The sequence below is a fragment of the Dipodomys spectabilis genome, unplaced genomic scaffold (genome assembly GCF_019054845.1).
Source record: "Dipodomys spectabilis isolate Male_0828 unplaced genomic scaffold, ASM1905484v1 ptg000307l, whole genome shotgun sequence".
Classification (NCBI taxonomy): Eukaryota; Metazoa; Chordata; class Mammalia; order Rodentia; family Heteromyidae; genus Dipodomys; species Dipodomys spectabilis.
The window spans coordinates 2,497,501-2,515,928 of NW_024870984.1; positions in this window are offsets into that span (position 1 = coordinate 2,497,501).

Consider the following 18,428-nt stretch of genomic DNA (forward strand, 5'->3'; position numbering starts at 1 on the left):
TGTTACTTTTACAACATTCCATTCATATGGCTGTCTATTGGAATGCATTTTTTAGGATCTCCTGACATTTGTAGGTGGCGGGGATTTGAACCCCGGACCTAGTTTGCTGGTTTGGGCTATGGCATCCCTGATAGCCCATCAAACTTCAGCACTGCAAGATCATGTACACTTTCCGGGCCCTGTCATTTAGACCCAAGATGGTCACAATTCAAAGAAAAAAAACTATGTAAAACCACCTTCTGGAACTTCCCAGTTTTATCCTTCTCCTTCCTTCACCCTCTTTTTTTTGTCAGTTGTCAGGCAGAAGTCTGAGTCTGTACACTGTCCCTCAACTCTTCAGCTCAAGGCTATCATTTTACCACTTGAGCCATAGCAACACTTCCGGCTTTTTTCTGATTATGTGTTGCTGAGGAATTGAACACAGGACCTTATGCATGCAAGGCAAGCACTCTACTACTGAGCCACCTTCCTAACACTTCACCTTTTTTGCCACTCCAAAGATTTGAACTCAGGTCCTAGGATCTCAGGATGGGCTGTGGGTCTAGAGGCTGCACCCCAGCCTAGAGTGATCAAGGCTGAGGCAGAGTTGCCACAAGCTGAGTTCAAGGCCCGGGCCTGGCCAAAAAAATTAAGGCCCTGGCTTGGAATTGGCACCATTTTTCTGGAGGCCTGGGATTTGAACTCAGGGTCTGGGGAACTCTGTGGCACTGTGGGGGAGGGGAAGCTTTGAAGACAAAAATTTCAGACCAGTTTCAAGGGCCTGAATTCAAGCCCCATCACTGGAAAAATAATACTCATATATGAGATCTTTTTACATACATGGGTTTACTCCATATGACATTTATTACCCTTCTTTATTCATTGCTTATTTTATTTAGCATTATTACATATATAATTTTTTTCATTTATTATATCTTATCACATGGATATATTTGCATATGGATTATACATCATACTGAGACACAGGACTTTTACAGAGAAGGAAAAAATGTGTCAAAATTGACTTCTTACTGCACATATAAACTTTTGGCAATGCTGGGATTTGAACTCACAGGCCACAATGCATAATTTATGAATGGGTCAGTTGTAGAACAAAAGCCATTGGCAAACTGAGCTGCCAGCCAGTTCTGAGGACCTGAGATTAAGCCATAGTAGTGGGCTATATATATATATAAATAGATACATTGTTAGCTATAGACATAGATATAGACATAGAAAGATAGATAGATATAGGTAGATAGATAGATAGATAGATAGATAGATAGATAGATAGATAGATAGATAGATAGAAAGACAGTAGATAGATAGATAGATAGATGTGTAGTTTGCTATATATATGAGAGAGACAATGTGAGGATATTAAATTATATATATTAAAAATTATTAGTTATTAAATTAGGTCTCCATTTAATGCAGTCTCATGGTTGAATACTTACTAAAGTATTAATGTAAAAGAAGTCAGTATTCTTTAATTAGGAGAACCAAACCAGGGTGTTAGAATGGAAGACATAATCCAATAATTTTTGTGTGGTATTCTATAAGAGAATCATTAACTCTCAATTTATTTGCTACTTTTATAAATTCCATTAAGCATTCCCGTGGATAGGAATGATTTTCTCAAGATCTCCCACCATTTGTAGGTGGCAGACCTGGCATTTCAACTCCAGGCCTGAGTAGTTTACTCAGAAATGCAAACCATTAGAATGACAATGTGAAGATTTCAGATTGTCATGAGAAAAATAGAACAAGAAGAAAAGAAAGCCAAGTGTCAGTGGATCCTGCCTGTAATTCTAGCTCTGCAGGAGTCTGAGAGGTAGAGAATGACAATTTTTAAATTCAGTCGGGACAGGAAAGCCCAGGACAATCTTATTTCTAAGGAATCACAGGAATCAAAAAATAAACATGAGTGGGGCTGTGGCTCAAGGGCATAGCACTACCTTTGAGCAAAAGGAGCTCAGGGACAGTGCCTAGGCTCATCGTATAACCCCCAGACTTGCCAAAAACCAAAAACAGTAACTCCATGTCTACCCATGTATATATGCATGTATTTCTATCGGTGAAGATCCAGAGTCCCTATGTTGAAAGGCACTCAGCTAGGAAATTTGCTTTGAATAAAATTTTTTCATAGCACAGAGAGCGCTTTCAAGACAGTGCATATTCTGGGGCTCCCCTCACTGTCCCCAGTGTAACCTGAGGGTTTCTGCAAACCTCAGGCTGCTGGAGGAAGTCTGCCTCATTGTTGAAAGAGGCAGATAAAAGGCCTCACTCCTGTACAGCTGTGTAATAAACAACTCCATCTGGGCCAATTAGTGAGGATGAGTGTGGGCGGGCTCTGAAGGCCAGGAGAAAAAGACCTCTTTGTATCCAAAACTATCTCTTTCCCCAGTGCTCTTTTTGGACAAGAAACCTTCATTTGTGCCACCTCCTCTGGCAGGCCAAGTTCCTTGTACTTATCCTGTCTTAGTTAGACTATGTCCCAGTGTTGAAACAAACTGCTACAATTAATTCAAGGATCCTTCTGGCAGACAACTAGAGAGCTGAACCGAATTAAAAGATTCCTAATTGGCAAAGTTGCCTCCTTAGGTTTCCAGAAGCTCACTGAATCTAAGAACATGGGTAATATCACAATGCTTCCTGTCAGCTAGGGCTGGTGAAGCTCATCAGGTTTTGAAACCTTTGACCCCTCCTAGTTGAGCCCTGGATGGCTAGTTTTTGGAGTTGAACACAGGGCCTAGGTGCTAACCATGAGCTCAGAACCGAAGTTCAGTGCTTTACCACAATTTGGTGTAACAGCTTCACTTCTGATATCTGTGTGTGTGTGTGTGTGTGTGTGTGTGTGTGTGCATACCCTTGTCCTGGAACTTGAGGACCTGAGCACAGTACCTGAGTTTCTCCTGTACAAGGATAGAACTCTACCACTTGAGCCACAGGGGCACTTCAGGCTTTTGTTTTAGTGATGTGGTACTGAGGAATCAAAACCCAAAGATTCATACATGCAAAGCAGTGTAACGCTTCCTCTTCAGGTTTCTTTCTTTCTCTTCTTGTATGTTGGAGGAGTTGAAAGTCTAGGCCTGGGTGCTGTCCTTGATTCTTCAGCTAAAGCCAAGTGCGCTACCACTTGAGCTACAGCATTTCTTCAGGTTTTTGTTGGGTCACTGGAGAGTAGCATCCATCTCAAGAATTTCCTGCCTAGGCTGGCTTTGGACCCTAATCCTCAGCTCTCAGGCTCCTGAGTAGCTAAGATGACAGGCATGTGTTAGTGGTGCCCAGCTTCCACTTCAAGTGTCTAAGTGATGAATAGGAGATAATATTCTCATGGGACGCTTTGTGTCTAGGATAGTTTGGAACCCAGATCCTCAGATCTCAGCTTCTTGAGTAGGCAGGGTGACAGACCTCAGCTACAGATGCCTAGATCTAAATCTCTGTTGCAAGAGGGTCCTTGGCTGCACATGGTAGGGCGTTAGCCATGAGCCAACAGGGAAGGGTTAGTGCCTAGGCCCTGAGTTCAAGGTTCACGACTGAGAAAAATAAATAATTGTCTGCAGGAGACAACTCACTAGATTTCAATACATACATAATTTTGGTGAGCCTCAAGTTTCTCATCTGCACCATCATCTTACTTGTGGAGCTCTTACAAGGATCAGATGAAAGAATGAACCCCATGAAGGATTCAGCACACACCTCATGAAGGACTCATCACATAGCTGTATCCCACACGCAGTCATTAGAAGTTGAGTGCTTTCATCGGTATCACCATGCTTTCAGAAACACGTCACAAACCACACAAAATTCACATCTAATGATTTAGAGGGATGGGTCTTTTTGGGAGGGCTGGGAGTCAGCCACAGGGAATGCACTGGAAGGTTGGGGGTACTGTTGTAAGATCATTTGCTCAAGGCTAGAGCTTTACCACTGTGAGCCACAGCTCAGAGTTTTGCAGAATTCCTTCAAGGGCTGGGTTTTAAACCCACCAGTATCAGATTTCAGCCCCTGAGTATCTTGGATGACAGGGCTGAGTGAGCCAGCAGCATCTGGCTCCATGGGGCTGGGTTGCAGTGGTTTACTTCTGGCTAAGTCAAGTTAGATGTCAGCTTTCAGCACCAGACTCCCTGTTTGCTCTGTGATGAGGTATTTGCAGTCCTATCCTTATATCGTTGCAGTTAGAACATTCTATTTTCTTTTTTGGGGTGCCAGTTCTGGGTCTTGAGTAAGGGTCTAGACACAGTCCCTAAGCTTTTATGCTCAAAGCTAGTGCTCGACTGCTTGATGGACAGCATGACTTCCAGATTTTTCTGTGCACGCGGTAGTGAGGAATCAAACCCAGGGCTTTGTACGTACTAGGCAAGCACCCTACCACTGAGCCCCAGGAGTGACAAGAGTATGAACAGATAAATTTATAGATTGGTTGACACATAAATGGATGTATATGTATACAACAAGAGAGAGATGTCTGTATACTATGTAACTGCATATAGAATATTACTACTGATTATTGGCAATTAAATTCCTTCCTTTTTAAAGTATCATGATTGAATACATAATAAAATATTAATTGAAAAATAGTCAATGTAGTATAATTGTTGTGTATAATTTTATAATATAATCGTACACTAACTACTAATTTAATTGTTACTTTTATAACATTCCATCCTATGGATGCATATAGGAAAGGGTTTCTTAGAATCTCCCGCCATTCATTAGTGGCAGTCCTGGGATTTGACCTCCAGACCTAATTTGCCTGTTTCAGCTATGGCTTCCTTAATAGCTGCCAAACATCAGCAATGCAAGGTCATGTACACTTTCTGGGCTTTAGCATTTAGACCCAGGATGGTTACAATACAAAGGAAATAAAAATGTAAAACTACCTTCTTGAACATCTCAGTATTATGATTCTCCTTTTTATTTTTTATAGGTTTTGCCTGTCCCGAGATTTGAACTCAGGTCCTAGGATCCCAGTGCTGGCAGTGGCAGAGATGCCAAGACCTGACTTCAAGTCCCGTACTTGGCAATAAAAATAATAATAATAATAACACCCTGGCTTGAATTTGCACAATTTTTCTGGCAGGCACGGGATTTGAACTCAGGGTCTGGGTAACTCTGTGACATTGTGGGTAAAGGGGAATGGCTCACTGTCCTTGAAAACAAGAAATTCAGACCAATTCCTAGGGCCTGAATTGAAGCCCCAGCACTGGAAAAAATAATGTTCATATATGAGATCTATTTACATACATGGGTTTACTGCATTGACATTTATTACCCTTATTTACTTAGTATTATTACACATATAACATTCCTTTTATTATATCATATCACATAGGATATATTTTATACATCATACTGAGACCAAGGACTTTCGCAGAGAAGGAAAACAATGTGTCAAAATTGGCTTCTTATTACAAGGAATAAATTTTTAGCCATCCTGGGATTTCAACTCATGGACTACAATGCCCAATTCATAAATGGGGTCACAGTCTTAGCAGATCGGACTCTGGCAAACTGAGCTGCCAGGAAGTTCTGAGGACCTATGATCAAGCCACATTTGTCCCATATATATGGGACTAGTACATATATATATATATATATTTTTTTTTAATGAGACTAGTACATATATATATATATGTACTATATATATATAATATATATAGTATATATATATATATATATATATATATATATATATATATGGGACTAGTATATATATATATATGGGACTAGTGTGGCTTGATCATAGGAATCATGATTTATGTATATTATATACAAATATACATATATGTTGATAGATGTGTAGATTGAGATATATATATATGTATATATAAATATAATACATATATATAGAGAGAGAGAGAGAGAGGGACTATGAGGATATTAAATTATATATATTATTTCCAACTATTAGTTATTTGTGCTTCCATTTAATGAAGTATCCTGGTTGAATACTTATGAAGGCATTAATTCAATATCCTCAATCATACCATGATGCTAGAATGGAAGATATAAATCCAATAATTATTTTGTGGCATTCTAAAATAGAATCATGAAGCAACTGCACATTTAATTATTACTTTTATAGCATTCCATTAGCATTCACATGAACAAGAATGAGTTTGTCAGGATGTCCCTCCATTTGTGGGAGACAGACCTAGCATTCAAACTCCAAGCCTGTGTAATTTAACTTGAATGCAAACCATTGGAAGGACACCATGAAGATTTCAGATTGTTATGATTTAAAAAAAGAACAAGAAGAAAAGAAAGTAAGGTGTCAGTGGCTCCTGCCTGTAATCCTAGCTCCTTAGGAGCCTGAGATGTAAAGAATGCCAATTTGAATTCAGCCGGGGTGGGAAAGTCCATGATACCCTTCTTTCTAAGAGGTCACATGAAGAAGAAAAACCATGAATGGGTCTATGGCTCAAGGGCAGAGTGCTACACTTGAGCAAAAGGAGCTCAGGGACAGAGCCTAAGCTCATAGTACAACCACAGACCTGCCAAAAAAAAAGAGGAGGCAATAACTCCTTGTATCATTGTATGGATGATGAACATTCAGCAGGTTGCCCATTCCCAGACACCCAATCTGGGCAAGCTGGGACAAGCCCTCAGAGAGTACTAAGTCTGAGCTGGCAACTTGAACAAAGCATCCTTCTCTGCCATTTAAAGAACTGAAGCATTATGTTCTGGCCGAGGTGTCCCATTGGGACACCTAGAAGCCAGACACTACCTCCAGGGAGACCACAGTTCTAGGCTATAGGAGTTGTCGAGGGTTCTGGCTTCATATTCTCTATCCCTCTGTATGATGTGAGCCTAGACCTCCGGGGCTCATTCCTCATTTCCAAGTCACAGGCTAGTCCCAAATATTGGCAAAGATATGAAATAGTCAGTGATTTCTACAACAAAAGGAGTAAGCTAATAAACCCCACCTTCATAACTCCCATTAGAAGTGAGCCTTGTGTTGTGTATGTGGTTTAGTGGTAGAGTGGTAGAGTGCATGCATGCACGAAGCCTTTGGTTCTATTCCTCAGTACCACAGAAACAGAAAAAGCCAAAAGTGGCACTGGGGCATAAGTAGTAGAGTGCTAGCCTTGAGCAAAAGGAGCTCAGGACCATGACCGGACCCTGAGTTCAAGCCCCAAGACTGGCAAAAAAAAGTTAGCCTGGTGAGATATATTGTTCTGGGACTCAGAGGAGGGTCGAGGTTATAGGTTAGAGGTAGGGTAGAGGGCAGGTGCTGGTGGCTCACCCCTGTAATCTTAGTTACTTAGGTGGCTGAGATCTGAGGATGACAATTGCAAGCAGGAAAGTCTTTATGACACACTTTTCTCCAGTTAAACACCCAAAAAGCCAGAAGTAGAGCTGTGGTTCAAGTAGTAGAGTGCTATCCTTGAGCACAAAGGCTCAGGGATAGAATAGCATCCAGGCCATGAATTCAAACCCCAGGAATGGCACACACATGCACACACACACACACACACACACACACACACACACACACACACATACACACACACAACCTCACACACATACACACACACACACACACACACACACACACACACACACACATCAAGATAGAGCATTTGCCACTCAGCCTGCACAAGTTCCATCTCTAGAAACTTAATACTAAAAAAATAGAGGGAGATTGGAAGGAAAGACTTGCTCCATGAGGTGATATAACCAGTGCCAAAATTCCACAGGAGTTCTAAGATGTGAAAGAGGACAGAGAGCCTCAGGCAGAAGGTCCAGCATGGGCAACGGTCCTGAGGTGTGGTTTAGAGCAAGTGGTGTGGGTGGAATGAAGGTTCTGTGGCTTCAAACAAGTCTGGCAGGACATTCAAGGCTGTGTCAAGGTTTGTACTTGAGTCACAGGTAGGGCAGTGGTTGGGGTCCCAGAATGGGGCCCAGGGGGAAGATTATCTTGTCTTTTCACCATGGACCCCAGCCATTTCCTGTGGCTGGAAGCCTATTTTTCACAGCTCCTGACCCTCAGACCTCCTTTGCATGGAGGAGTCAGGGCAAATGCAGGGAAGAAATCTTGCTTAAGAAAAGCTTCTAGGGGCTGGGAAGGTGGCTCAGTGGTAGAGCGCTTGCCTTGCATGCCTGAGGCCCTAGGTTCGATTCCTCAGGACCACATAAGCAAAAAAGAAAAAAGCTGGAAGTGGTGCTGTGGATCAATTGGTAAAGCACTCGCCTTGAGCTGAAGAGCTGAGGGACAGCGCCCAGGCCCAGAGTTCAACCCCCAGGACTGGACACCCCCCCAAAAAAAGAAAAGCTTCTAGCCTAATGCCACCAGTGGCTCAACCACTGTAAATCCTAGCTACTCAGGAAACTGAGATCAGAGGGATGAAATTACTGAGACTCTTCTTGCCGATGAACTACCAAAAGCCAGAAATGGAGCTGTGGCTCAAGCCCCAGTACTGGCACCTAAAAAAATTTAAAAAAAGCTTTCAGGAGCTCCTAGTCCACTGTAGTGAAACTCCAGATCAGCCCGGCACCGGTAGCTCACACCTGTCTTCCTAGGTCCTCAGGAGGCTGAGACCTGAGGATCACGGTTCAAAGCCAGCCCAGGCCAGAAAGTCTGGGAGACTCTGAACTCCAGAGAACCTCCAGAAAACTGGAAGTGGCGCTGTGGCTCAAGTGGTAAGCTGAAGAGCTGGGGAACAGCAACTAGGCCCAGAGTTCAAGCCCCATGACCAACAACTGGCCTGCTTGGACCTCACTCTGTGGCAGAATATTTTCCAATGGGCCCCTGATGGACTCGCAATGTCTAGGTGTCCCACCAGTCTTCAGAGCATCCTGTTTGGATATCTTTCCCTACAGAGTAGGCCACAGTATCAGAGAAGGGTCAAACCTTGGGGCACGGAGGTCATCAGTCGAGTCATCAGAATGGCATCTATCATGGGTGCAGTATGGATCTGAGGAGTAAATCTATGTCTCATACCAGGGTTCTGGGCCAGGAGGGGCAGGAGCTGCAAGATGACACAACAGGTAATGCCCACTCACACAAGTATCACAAAAGTGTGAATCTGTCAGGCACACCTTTGACGGGTGTTGAGTTGGGCTCATGAAAGACTTGTAGGCTTAGGAATCCACGGGTGGCTGGTTGCTGCTTGTAGCAGTCACTACTCCTGGAGTCCCAGGGTTTGGAGCCTTGCTTTCCTCACCAGTGCTCAGGGGCAGATGAAGGTCTGAAATCGTGGGCCAACTACAAAGAGCATCCATAGTGTCCTTCTCTTGGTCCTGTGGCCCCGTGCATGAATGGAGGGGCAGGTTCCATGGAACTTACTGCCATGACCCAGACCCCTCAGCTCAAGAAGGACTTAGGGAGAAACAACTTGATCTGCCTTGAGAGTTTACTATGATTATGCCTCAGGACTGCCCACAGTTCTACCTCAGCTCATCATTAACACCTCTGTGTGTGTGTGTGTGTGTGTGTGTGTGTGTGTGTGTGTGTGTGTGTGTGTGTGTGTGCATGTGTGTGCATGCATGTGTGCGTGCACATATTTGTACAGGGGTTTGAACTCAGGACTCAGGCTCTGTCCCTGAGTTTTTTCATTGAGGGCTAGTACTTTACCACTTGGGCCAGAGCTTTTCTTCCAGCTTTCTGTGGTTATTTGCAAAAGAGAGTCTCACTGGCTTTTCTAGCTGGGCTGCCACTGAAGGACAATCTGCAGATCTCAGACTCTGAGGAGATAGGAATATGAAAGAATGAGCTATTAGTATCTAACTGGCCACACTTTCCTTCTTGGATAAAACAGAGTACCTCTCTGTCCCAGCCGAGCACCCATGTTCAGCTACTTCTCCAACCCAGGCTTCAGACAAAACATACCCTCCACTGAGGACAAAGAAATGGGATCAGGTTTGAGCTTTATGTTCTCCACACAGTCAGGGGCTGCTAGGAGCTGATGTAGAGATCAGAAGTCTAGGCCAGGGCAAGTAGACAGCAGTAGAACAGAAGAGCGTATGAAAAGACATCCTTGCATCTGGGTGCCATTGGCTTATGCCTGTAATCCTAGCTACTCATGGCTGACACCTGAGGATCAATCAAGATTCAAAGCTAGCCTGGGTAGACTCTTATCTCCAATGAATCATCAAAAAGCTGGGAAGGAAAGTTACACTAGTTCACACGGTACAGCACCAACCTTGTGCATACAAGCTAAAGGACAGCACCTAGGCTCTGAGTTCAAGTCCCGGTAAACACACACACACACACACACACACACACACACACACACACACACACACACACACAAACATCTTTAGCAGATGCCAATGTCTCATACCAGCTATCTAGTACTCAATAGGCTGAACTCTTAGAATGGCAGCTTGAAGCCAGCCCAGGCAAGTAAATCCGTGAGACTCTTCTCTCCACTAAACTACTAAAAAAGATGAAAGGTGAGCTGTGATTCAAGTGGTAGAGTGTTAGCTCAGGGACAGTGCCTAGGCCCTGAGTTCCAGTTCTGAGATTTTTTTTGGGGGGGGAGGTCCGGTCATGGGGCCTGACCTCTGGGTCTGGGCGCTGTCCCTCAGCTCTTCAGCTCAAGGCTAGCACTCTACCACTTGAGCCACAGCGCCACTTCCGGCTTTTTCCTTTTTGCTTATGTGGTGCTGAGGAATCAAACCCAGGGCCTCAGGCATGCAAGGCAAGTGCTCTACCACTGAGCTACCTTCCAAGCCCTCTGAGATTTTTTAAAAAATAAATACCCTTTGCCATCCCCAACCCCACAGGCCATAAATCCAGATTTTGATCATCCTAGATCTCACTTCCGTTCCTGCTACTTCCACAGCACTGTCACAAGTAGCCTGTGTGTGGCTAGCTCTGGGTTAAGAATTGAACTTACACAAGGGGGACATAACCAGGTCAAGGCTCATGCCCCAGAACATTGAGGTACTGGCCATACCAGTCTCTCACCCCCTCTACCCTGACCCTGGAATCTAGTCTGTGCTCTGTATTATGGTTATCCGGAATTGTTTAGAAGGACCTGAGAGGCTCAGCTGGGCAGGGGGGGGGGGGGGAGGGGAGGGGAGATAGACTTTCCTGCGATAAGGTACTTTTACATTTCCTAGACACCAATGGGTACTTCGAAGACAACTTGGCCTCACCTTCCATGTAGCCCCAGGTCCTTTTTTTTGGGCGGCCTTCAGTCAGCTATCAGGCTGATGTTGGCCAGAGGCTTTGGCAACCACCCTTCCCCCACTCCATTGCCAGCCTGCTAGGATGGACATGCATCCAGAGGCCCAGCTGAGGAAAAGGAAAGGACATGCATGACTGAGTCCCTCTCCTCCATGGGCAGGGGAGAACCTATGTCAGCTGGCCCTGCTGACCCAGAAGCCTCTGGAGGTGGCCAAAGTTATGGACAGCCAGACTTGGGCCCCAACAAAAAGCTAGAATATACAGGTCTCTGGCAATTTAGGACTCATTGTAGACCCAGATAGGGGGCTATAGGCAGGGTGCCATGGAGGAGGGGCTCCCTCTGAAGTCAGGAAGAGGCAGACAGGTGCCCAAGAAGGGGACAGAGAAAGATGAGGGAAAAATACACACACACACACACACACACACACACACACACACACACAGGAGTAGCCCAAGGCCTCAGCAGTCCCTGAGCACCTGAACATCCCAACCCCCGAGAAGGTAGCACTATCATCCTCAGACCAACTGTAGAAAAAACACAGAGCATCTCACAAGTCTGGAATGGCTCATAACACAGCATGGCATTTCCTACTTTATACACTCCTATGCAGAAAATTCAGCTACCTTATTTTTGGTTGTTGGTCATGGGGTTTGAACTTTGGGCCTTCACACAGTCCTTTAGCTCTTCAGCTGAAGGTGCGCGCTCTACCACTGGAGCCATAGCACCACTTCCGGTTATCTGGTGGTTCAAAGCCAGCCTAAGCTGGCTTTGATCTGCGATCCTAAGATCTCAGTCTCCTAAGTAGCTAGGATTACAGTTGTGAGCCACTGGCAGCACCCGGCTTCAGTTACCTTCTTATACCCAGGGAAACCCAACTTGTCAGGCTATAAATCACATGCAGTCCTTTGCTTCGGACTTTGAACCAGCATCCAAAACCATACTTCCATGGATGGAGAGAATAAAATTGACACTACCCTCCCACCCCTGCTCACATTCACCCCACTCCCTGCCTAAGACAGGAAACATCCTCTGGAGTTCTTGGTAAGGCAACACCCACCCTGCTGTGATTTCATACTCGGGCAAACCTGGGGATATCTTAGAAATTTCTGTACATTGAGGCCAGCACCTGGTCTCCCAACCACAGCACCCCCACTCCTTCACTATCTCTTGCAGGCAAGGGGTGTCTTTCCGTTGGGTTTTTTTTTTTTTTTTTTGGTTGAGGGGCTTTAACTCAGGGATTGGGTACTGTCTCCGATGATTATTTTTGCTCAAGGCCAGTGCTCTACCATTTGTGCCATGGAACCACAACCAGTTGGAGACTGGAGATGAGAAGTTTCCTGCCTGAGCTGGGAAACGGGATCCTCTGGATCTCAGCCTCCCAAGTAGCCAGGATGACAGGTGTTGGACACCAGACCAGGGCTTATGGTGTCTCATTCTTTAGAATTTCCTCCTAGTCCTCCTCTAGACACTACCAACTAGATACTCCTCTACCGCCTTCAGGGACAGCAAAGGGAGGCTTGGAATCTGGGTAGGGCCATGGGCATTAAAGGGTCCCCTCCACATCTCTACCCCTCTCTAAGTTCCCATCTGCCTCCTGTGGATGGTCTGGTCATCTGGAGCAGATCAGACCCACTAGGACTTCTGGGGCCTGCCTGTATCCCCCTGCCCCACCCAACAGGTACCTGAGTATTTCTAGGGCCAGCTGCTTCATGTCCTGGTGGAAGATGTTGGGAGGGTTGCTGATAACCGGGTCCAGGTTTTCAGGGCAGAAGGAGTGTCCAGTTCCCCACTGTCAAAGAAGGAGACACAAAGCATGGATGGATCTACTAAAAACTACAGGGCATAGCCATCCACCCATCACCAAGGACCCTTGGAGTGCTGTTTTATGTTGACAGTCCTAGGGCTTGACCTCGGGGCCTGAGCACTGTGTAGGAGCTTCTTTTGCTGGAGGCGAGCGCTCTTCCACCAGAGCCAAGGTGCCACTTCCTAATTTTTCTGTGTATGTGGTACCTAGGAATTGAATCAAGGGTTTCCTGTGTGCTAGCGAGCCCAATACTGCTAAGACACAATCCCAACCTTGGATAGCTGTTTTTCTGTGACTCCTTGGGCCTGTCTCGGGACAGTCTTGCACATCTGTACCGAGTTTCTCAGCAGCAGCCATGGCTGGAAATGATCATGCCCAGCTATGTTGTCCTTTATCTACAGCATCTTTGCTGGGGAGAGAGAGAGAGAGAGAGAGAGAGAGAGAGAGAGAGAGAGAGAGAGAGAGAGAGAGAGAGAGAGAGAGAGAATGAGTTTCAGGGATACCTACACCCATCTCTGTGGTGCCTCATCCTCTCAGTGGTGAGTCCATCCTGGATCCCCACCACAAGGAAGGTGGGTAGGGAGGGTATGTAAGGTCACATCGAGTGGAATGATCTGAATTCTATCCTGCAACTGAAGCCTGGAGAGATAATGAAGAGAAGGAGAGGTTTAGAGGAACATCAAAGGAAGCCCCTTATCTTTGGCTACAAGTACCAGAGAGAAGACTGAATTCATCCTTTTCAGTAGTAAGATAACAGGTAAGATAACATTTATTTTATTTTATTTTTTGTGAGTCCTAGGTCTCGGATTCAGGGCCCGGGTGTCATCCCTGAGCTTCTTTTTCTCAAGGCTAAGGCTCTACCATTTGAGCCACACCACCACATCTGGCTTTTTTGTGTATGGGGAGAGGTTGTTTATGGGAGATAATAATCTCACAGACTCTCCTGCCTGGGCTGGTTCTGAGTCACAACCCTCAGACCTCTGCCTCCCAAATAACCATGATGACAGGCAGGAGCCACCAGCACCTGACTGCCACCTTCCATTTATAATCTCCTAGGGCCAGTTCTGGGCTACCCACACTGCACCTCCTTGTGGTGAGTGGGAAGCCGACATGGGTGGGTTTTATACATCAACAGCCTGTGAGCATTGTTCCGGATCAGTCTGATGGCAGCTTCCTCCTTATTGACAGCAATGACTTGGCTCTGTCACAAGAACAAATGTTCCCCAAGAGGTATCAGGCCTAGGGTCTTTGCTCTACATACTGCCCATCCACCCCGAAACAACACACTCCAGCAAAGCAAAGTAGAAATAGAGTGGATTCATTTTCTTATAACCAGGGTCTGGCGAGATAAGTGGTGGTGAGGATCAGAGGCCCAGGATCGTGCTGGGTGGGAAGACAACGTGACACCTCCTTATATCCACTTTCCTTTAACTGTCTTAGCAGAAGGTAGTGGGGAAGGACTCGCGGGAGGGACAGACTATGAATATCCGACACAGTCTAACCCAGGCACAGAGGGGCTTACCTCAGGGAGCTAGTTCAATAGGCTGAGCGCGACAGCTCCTGACCCACAGTCCACCTCCAGAATGGGAGGGCCACCTTGACTCCCAGCCACATGGGGACCCTGGGCCACCTCCTCCAGCACCCATTCAACCAGTTCCTCTGTGAGAGAGATAGGTATGGAGAGAGACAGAGACAGAGAGAGAGAGAATGTGAGAGAGAGAGAGAGAGAAAGAAAGAAAGAAAGAAAGAAAGAAAGAAAGAAAGAAAGAAAGAAAGAAAGAAAGAAAGAAAGAAAGAAAGAAAGAAAGAAAGAAAGAAAGAAAGGGAGGAAGGAAGGAAGGAAGGAAGGAAGGAAGGAAGGAAGGAAGGAAGGAAGGAAGGAAGAAGGAAGGAAGGAAGAAAGAAAGAAAGGAAGGAAGGAAGGAAGGACGAAAGAAAGAAAATCTGAATTACACTTTAGCCGGGTGTCGGTGGCACAGGACTATAATGCTAACTACACAGGAGGCTGAGATATGAGGATCATGGTTCATAGCCAGCCCAAGCAGGAATGTCTGTGAGACTCTTATCTCCAAAGAACCACCAGAAATGGATGTGATGCTGTGGTTCAAGTGGTAGAGTGCTAGCCTTGATCTGAGGAGCTCGGGGACAGTGCACAGGTCCAGAGTTCAAGCCTCACAACTGACAAGAAGTGGACTTGCCACCACAAGAAGGGGACCGAATAACATTCACTGTCCTAGGGAACATGGCAGATAAGTCAGGCTGAGCTTGCTATCAGCTGGGGATCATGAGTAGGTCACCTAGCATCTCCATGCCTCATTTTCCCCAGCTACAAAACTGAGCACAGTGAAAGATCCTTTTCCTCATGGGGATAGGATAAGGATGAAAGAGAGTCATGTTTTGTTTCATAATCCCGTACCTGTTGAACGATAAATAACAGGCCCCATCTGAGAGCTTTCTGGGTATCTTCCTGTCATATGCTCATAGAATTTCCAAGAACCATATCTGACAGCCTCTGCCTCTATGCCTGGCTCTGGCCCAGAGATCCCCCTGTATTGATTCCTTGTTTCCTCACAACTGTCGCGGGAGGAGACTGAGGACCAATGGTCGAGGCCCAACGCAGAGCTTCACCTTAGGTCAAGAATCGGCTGCCATGGACTAAGAGTTTGGGACAATCCATCTAAACCAATGACTGAGCATGGCACTACATGTCTAGCATTCCAACTAAAGAAGACCAGGCCTGCTGGTGCATGCTTGTCACAGATAGGAGGCCTGTGATCCAGCCCAGCCTGAGCATATATTATCTATTTCGGAGATGCCCAAGACAGAAAGGCTTAGCTCACATGGTAGAAGACCTGATTGGCAAGCCTAAGGCTTTGAGTACAAAACCTAATATACCAAAAAGAATCAGAGGTTTTGTGCCAGAGGCTCAAGCATGTAATTCTAGCTACTCAGGATACTGAAATCTGAAGATCACAGGTCAAGATTTAAAATAGGGTTGGCCTCACACATGAGACGTCATTGTGAGAAGAACCGGTCTCTGACCCATACCAGTGCACTCCATACTAACAGGGCTCACATCCTTACTAAGGGCTGGCTATGCTGTCTGTCCCCCTGGGGAGTCACCCCCTGCGAGCCCCACCCCAAGGTCCTCCTGAACTCTCTCTGCCACCAACCAGGCCTAAGGGAATAGACATCTCCAGGGCACACAGATCCTTTGGTCTTATAATTTAATGGTGCTGAGTCCCCTTCAAGTGTTCCACCCTTCCAGGCCCCTAAACCTCTGCCAAAAAACCCATGCATCCCCCAAAGATAGCAGTTATAAGTTACCAAAGGGTCCAGTGCTCCGTGTTACAAACCACTTCTACACACAGACACACACAAACATACACACAAAGCCGGCACGGGTGGCTCATGTCTGTCATCCTAGCTACGCAGGAGGCTGACATCTGAGGATCACGATTCAAAGCCTGTCTATGCAGGAAGGTCTGTGAGGCTCCTATCTACAGTGAACCACCAAATAGCCAGAGGTGGAGCTGTGGCTCAAGTGTCAGAGCACTAGCTTTGAGCAAATAGCTCAGGAACAGCACCTAGGCCCTGAGTTCAATGCCCAGTTCTTCTACCTCCAAACACACACAAACACAGTCACACACACAGACACACACAGACACAGACACACACACACACACACATACACACACATACACACACACACACACACAGATGGACAGCCCAAGGCTTCAGCAGTCTCTGAGAAGAGAACCATGAACTCCCTCCATTAAGATCACATCCCACCCCCGAGAAGATGGCACTCTCGACTTCAGACCCACTGTAGACAAAACATTGAGCTTCTCACATACCTGGAATGTCTCATAGCCCAGCATGGCATTTCCTACTGTACACACTGCTATGTGGAAAACTTAGTCACTTCTTTTTTTTTTGTTGTTGGTCATGGGGTTTGAACTCTGGGCCAGGGCACTGTCCTTCAGTTCTTCAGCTGAAGGTGAGCACTCTCCCACTTGAGCCACAGCGCCTCTTCCTATTCTCTGGTGGTCCACCGGACATCAAGTCTCACAGAACTTTTCTGCCCAAGCTGGCTTTAAACCGTGATCCTCAGATCTCAGTTCCTGAATAACTAGGATGACACCCATGAGTTACTGGCAGCCGGCCAAAGATGCTTTTCCATGCCATTCATCCTATCTCCTCAGGAGACTGAGATCTGAGGACTGCATTTGGATGCATCCTTCTCAGCAAAGTACATGAGAACTCTTTATCTCCAATTAAACACCCAAAAAAGTTGGAAGTGGAGCTGTGGCTCAAATGGTAGAGTGCTAGCTTTAAGCATCAAAGACAAGGGATAGGACACAGTATCTAGTTTCAAGCTTTTTCTAGCAAAGACCCACCCAAGAAAAGGAAGCAGATGGGCACACTGGAGCTCAAAGCTCACACATAATACTCAAGACTCCCAGAACAGACCCAATCCTGGTCTGATTCTCTAGATTCTATCTCTTACATCATGGCAATCTTAGATGGAACAGACCATGCACCAAGTTAGGACGTTCAAGTACAATCTCATACTGAGGATTCCTGACCTTATAAGAGACTCAGGATCTCTCACTGTCCTGCATTGACACTGGGCAGTGAGGTGAGGTCTAGTTATCCAACCACAGGATGTGGCAACAAAAGGATTTCACAGCCAAGGGAAGCAGACAGGAGGGCTCTATGTCCCTCTCTCTCAGGAAGGAGAAAAGGCCTGATCCATCCCAGTAATGTTCCTGGGTTGTGAGTATACTCAAAAACAACACTGCTCAGAGCGCAGGGCCTCTGGTTTTCCCACCAGCCTCTACCCAAGCCTGCACCACCTTCAGCTGGCCCTCTCTGAATCCCAGATCTGCCATCTAGACTAAAGGCTGAGCCAGAAGAGAAACCCACCTCTGCCTCTGAGAATGGCAGTCAAGAGGTCCTAGTGCCCCCTAGAGGAAGTCTCCGGGCTACATGGGTCCCTACTCCCATCCTCATTCCCTGTCTGTTCTGTGCCAGTGGCACACTTACCTCTGTCTCTGGTGGAGGAATGAACACCAGGGGTGTTGTAAAGCCTAATTCGGAAATCCTTACCCAAAAGACTACCAGAGACTATCACCAATGTAAAAGCAAAGGAGTCTTTATTGGAAGCTTGAGCTTGGTCCCCCCAGTGTCCATGGCAGCAGCCCATGATGTTGAGAGGCCCCGAGCCCATAGTTACAACACTTTTCATACACTTTTTCGGGAAGGTAGGGCTTTGTGTACATCATAATTTCTTGTAACAAATCACTACAAACCCCAGGAAAATCACCAAATAACTCTATAGTATGATTGGCACGCTAAAAAGTGGGAAAGGACCAGAAACAAGTTGTTGGTTAGATCAAGGGGGCCGACGTTCTTTAAACTGGTTGGCATGCACCACAGGAGAGTCTCAAGAGGATACTGCTAAACTGCAGAGTTCCTTTTTTAAACAAACACCACCT